At 43.1% G+C, this 5,348-nt stretch overlaps 1 long non-coding RNA gene across 1 annotated transcript; it reads right to left on the minus strand.

Moving 5' to 3' along the window:
- Positions 1-15: 15 nt before the first annotated feature.
- On the minus strand, positions 16-1,328 carry LOC134468599 (uncharacterized). The gene is made up of 3 exons (XR_010038854.1): positions 1,079-1,328; positions 485-653; positions 16-41 (listed from the first exon to the last, which is right to left on the minus strand). It is a non-coding gene; the product is annotated as an uncharacterized LOC134468599 (long non-coding RNA).
- Between the last annotated feature and the right edge of the window lie 4,020 nt (positions 1,329-5,348).

Below are 5,348 nucleotides of genomic sequence, written 5' to 3' on the forward strand. Positions count from 1 at the left end.
GTAAAAGGAAATTGCTTCAAATTCAATGATTGAATCAAGGCCTGCAAAGCAATAAATACATTTTATGTAGTGCATTTTCTATTTGATGATGGGGACTAAATAACTCTATTGACAATAAGACCAATATGGACATAAGCAATCATTATTGTGTATATAAAGATGTGCCAATTGTATGCATACAACGTTTTCAGTCAATTTCTTACAAACTGGTGTTGTGCCAGGGGTTACACAGATGTATGAAGTAGATGGGCTTTTATGGATGTACTTGAACTACCACTGGTGTTGTGTACCTACAACCATGTAATATCACACTACTACTCATAGGAGTAGAAATATTGTAATGGTTATCACAACAGTGTACTCGTGTAGCCTACTCGTGTTGCGATATAGAGTACATCCGTTGTGATAACATCCATTACAATACTTACACATCTGGAGGAATGCAGCAGGACAATGTTATTGAGGGATGAATGTACATCCTTACAGTTAGCAGGGCGTCAATTCTGTTGGAGTCTCCCTAATACCCCCGACCTCTGCTGCGTCTATCTTCCTCCTCCTCCATCTCTGGCCATTGGTCCTACTGGGCTGTTAGGTCGTTATGATTGTGATGGGCCAGGAAAGTCAGAGCTGGAGCTCTCGTGGTCGTGGAAGGTCTAAAGCATATGAAAATATCGTCAGCCAAAACAATTTCATTAGCGTTGATCAGTTCGGTTGTTTTTCTTTACTCCCTCTGTCCCTGTGTCTACGCGTGCAACCCAAGTGAAATCTGAAGTCATAGCCTAAAACACTACGGATTGTGGTGTCGGGTATATATAATACAATAGTAAAATGTATACTGCGGTACACATCTGTCAAAATAAATCCATGTGTCAGTACTGTAGCTACTGGCTAGAACTACTGTCTAGGGATGACAGTATAGCATCTGTCATCAGTGTTAGGAAGTTAGAATGAGATATCTAAGTAACACGTATCAAGTCAAGTTCAATAACTAATCTAGTATACATCTACTGTCATCAATATTTCTTGAAATGGCAACCATGACGGCCTGTGCGTTTATTGTGATGTTGAACATTCTTACCGTAGCCGGAGACAGTGCCATGGCTGGAAGTTAGCTTGGCTAGTCGCTTTGTCGTGGTTTCTAGCCCGCCCCCCCGCCTCGTGAGCTCTCGTGGGTTCCCGGGATAATCCGAACACTTGACAGACTGCATGCGCGTTCATGTGTTTTGAAGGCGTGGCTTTGAGGGGAGGGCTGAAGGGAGAGGCGGGCTGTGTATTTTCAAAAATATAGCTCACAGGAACCGTTTTTCAAAGATCTCCAACCCTACCTTTAAGTGGGTGCTCACAATTCTCTCCAAACATTTCATCACCACAGAAGTTAACGCTCCAGTCTTGTAATCATTCAGAACAACCGCCTTTTGTTTTTTTTAGGCAGTGGCAGAATTTCAGCCGTTTTCCAAATTATGGGCACTGAATGACAGTCCAATGATCTCTGAAACAAGTTGCAGAAAACATGGCTCAGTTGTTGGTGACATGTCCTGAGAACCATGCTCTGCAACTTAGGTCTATCTGGGCCGGCTGCTTTCCGAGAGAACTCGCTCGACTTCCCTGCAGGACAGTGACTGAGCTCTCCGCGTTATCTGGCCAAGTCGGAAGGAGCCGCGGAGAGCTCTCCCATCTTGAAAAGTGTCCGTTCAAAGCACTCGCTTCCCCCTATTGAGTGGCAAGGGATGTTTTGATGTTTACTTAACCCAATGGTTTTTATTCATTTCCACGCCATTCGCGAATCATTGCCCATGCCCACCATCAGTTCTTCCACTTTTGATTTGCATCGTCCCTTGTTAGACTATAATTAATTTTCGCCTGTATCTTTTTACACCAGCAACTTCTTAATGTCTAAGCCAGATCCCTTTGCCTGCACCACCACTATTGCCTGTTTCCCCACCCCTTTAAATCATGCCTTTTTCCCAAACTTTTAATTTGACATTTTGTCAACGGAGTTGTCGTCGTCTGACTCTGAGTCTGACTCTGACTATTGGTTGGATCGCTGTACATTTTAGGACATTGGCTGTCGGCGAGACTGCGAAACACATGGTGATGTTGCGCCCGCCCAAAGGCGACTGCTGTCTACATTGTACTCGAAGGCAGAGCAAAAGAGGAGAGAGCGTAAACAAGGAATGTGTACCACGAAGAAAGTGTTGATGTTATTGCCGACATTTTTTTGGTTTGAGAATGACTTCTGAGTCTGAGCCTGACTCTGACTATGGGTTGGATCGCTGTACATTTTAGGACATTGGCTGTCGGCGAGATTGCGAAACACATGGTGATGTTGCGCCCGCCCAATTTAAGACCCATGGCGACTGCTGTCTACATTGTAGGCCTACTCGAAGGCAGAGCAAGAGAGGAGAGAGAGTAGGAATGTACCACGAAGAAAGTGTTGATGCTATTATTGCCGACATTGTTTGGGTTGAGAATGACTTCTGAGTAGGAGCATGCCGCATGCTGCATGATGCAAGCCGTCGTGCTAATAATCCTCGTCTTCAGTCAAATGCCGTGCTGGCCTCGCATGAAAAGTTATAGTAGGGTGGGTCAGTGTTATAATTCAGGGACATTTTTCAAATTGGTGTAAACATGACATTTGGCACAGATAGACTCTAAGGGTCCCTTTTTGAGGAAAACAACTTTGGCCACCAACAAATAAAAAATGGTGGCTATTTTTCAAGATGGCTGCCATTATAGTAGCCTATATTACATATTATTGTAAATATTATAGGCTAGTGAAAATCACTCAGTTTGTCATAAAGCTTGAAATTTGGCAGAAATACTCTCTGGGTAATAAATAGGTCCTGGCCACTCAAAAATTCAATATGGCTGCCATTTCTCAACATGGCCACCTTTGCTGCTAAATGGTTAAAGTGTATGGTGTAAAATGGTATAAAAAGCAAATACTTTGGGATGAAAGCCTGACATTTGGCAGAAATACTCTTTTAGGCAACTGTTTGGAAATAAAGGCCATTGCCACTCAAACATTCTATATTGCTGCCATTTTTTAAGATGGCCACAATTGCTGATATATGGCTTATGCAAAAATGTTTAACTTTGGTGTAAAAGTCTGAAATTTGGCAGAAACACTCTCAGAGGACCACTGTTTTGGAAAAAAAACATGATTCTCACAGCACAGCCACCCTTATCCAAGTGAGCGTGTACCCTGTGAAGAAGATACAGGATAGCATTCTCCACTCCCACGTTCTCTTGGTAGGCGAACTGCAGATGATCCAGTACCTGGGGGTTGAGAAAGTGGAGCAGCAGCACTCGTTCAACAGTTTTCATTAGGTGTGAGGTGAGGGCAACCGGTCTGTAATCATTAAGTTCTTTGGGGTGGGTTTTTTTTTGGAACAGGTACCAGACATGAAGTTGTCCACAAGATAGGGACCTTGCCTTCTTGTAGACTCCTATTTAAAAGGTGATGAAGAGGCTCAGCTAATTCCTCAGCACATGTCTTTAGCAGTCTTGCACAGATGCCATCAGGACCGGCCGCCTTGGACTTAAGTCTTAAGGGGGGTGAGGAAGGGGTGGGTGGTGGAGAAGTGAGTAACAGGGAAGGGGGATAGAGGTAGTGGGGATTTGTGAGCCTGCTGTGTCCATTGGTGGATATACTGCTGCAGTGTTGATGATGGTTGGAGTGGTGACCATAGGCAGAGTAGGAGGGTGTGGGGATGAAGTGTCCCTGTTCGTGAAGCAGGGTGAAGGAGTAACGGGAGTGAGGGGTTGTGAAAAAGAGCAGGTGAAATCCCTAAGCACACATCTGTGAAAGTATACGTAACCAGATGTTTAGAAATCAATCTTCTGCAAGCCACTGGCAAGGTGATACAAATACAGTATGAGGTTAAAAAAAAGAAATGAACTATTTCTATAGTATGCACCGAATAGACCATTCTAAATAAGCAATGTTCATGCTAAAATGCATGGAATAAGTATGTGTGCCTTGCTTGTGAAGACAATGAGTAATGAGTAACGCAAAACACTTAATATTATAGACCATATCAGAATTGTCTTTTGGGCAAGGGTAGTTAAGACCGGGTGCCCCGAGGGGGGGAAAGGTGTGACAGATTATGAGGGCCCAACAACTCTGACAGGGCCCCTGGAAGGATGCTGATAACATAACTTGTCATTTCGGGGCCCAAAATTTGAATTTTTCATGGGGCCCAACATTTTTAGCGCCACTTTTGCCTACAATATGTTGTCCATGAGCTGTCTGCTTTTGTTACCAATTGAGGTACTCCATGATTAGTATTAGGCGAGGGCTTGTTTTCAAATTCAGGAAAATACAATTTATCTCTGCCTACTTACAGTACATATTTGGAAACCATTTCCTACATTCATTTGAACTAAATACAGTAGCCTGTACTGTTTTGAGTAATCTCTAATGCAGGGGTGGGTAATTAATTTGGCATGGAGAATACTGACCGAAGGGCCAGATATGGCAGGCAACTTGCCCGTGCAATAATAAGAAATAAGTGTACAATGACATGCAGTAACTTGTCAGCTTTGACATTCCTGCACATTACAACTAATTATAAATGATAATGTATTTAGATGTAGCCCATGCACTTGGTTTATTGCAAGACCCTTGCTTTAGGTAGCCATTTTAAGACTTTTGAGTGACAGTATGAATTTGGATTTTGGATTGGATGGCCTTTCATGTCAAGGGCCACATGAAATGGCTCAGCATGTGGCCCCCGGGCCTGAGTTTGCCAACCTCTGCTGTAATGTGATTGTGATGAAAAAAAAAATGATCCCACCCTCCACGCAGTTTCTTATTCCCCCGGCCCATGGTCGTCCCCCCCCCACACACACACACACACTCCCCCACCCTCATAGCCGCTTCACCAAGCCCCCCCTCCCCCCCATTACCCCACTGTTAAATCCATACCCCACTCAATAAATTGCCAGTTCCATAGGCCTATTTAGGCCTACAGTTTTTTGGCGAAAGTAACTAAGGGAATTGTCAACGAAAAAGGTATGGCAACTGTGCTGCTCATTGAAACTGGGATGCCTATTGCCAAATTTGATCTTTTCATGAAGGTTTACTAAGTAATAAACTAATATTTTCTAGTACGGCCCAAGTACAGTCATATTGCAGCTAAAAATGTTTATTTGAAGAAATTTAAAATGGCGGACCATGGAGAAGATCCCCCTTTTAATGTATGAAAAGTGCAATTTTCCCAGTCATAATGAATACTTATAATTTGATGTAGGTGGTAAGTATTCATGTAAAAGGTAGCATTAGTGAATGGGTAGCATGAATTCTGGAAATAAACAACTAAAAATCTTGTGTACCTTTAATGCAT

The sequence above is a fragment of the Engraulis encrasicolus genome, chromosome 18, assembly GCF_034702125.1.
Source record: "Engraulis encrasicolus isolate BLACKSEA-1 chromosome 18, IST_EnEncr_1.0, whole genome shotgun sequence".
In the NCBI taxonomy this organism is placed as follows: domain Eukaryota; kingdom Metazoa; phylum Chordata; class Actinopteri; order Clupeiformes; family Engraulidae; genus Engraulis; species Engraulis encrasicolus.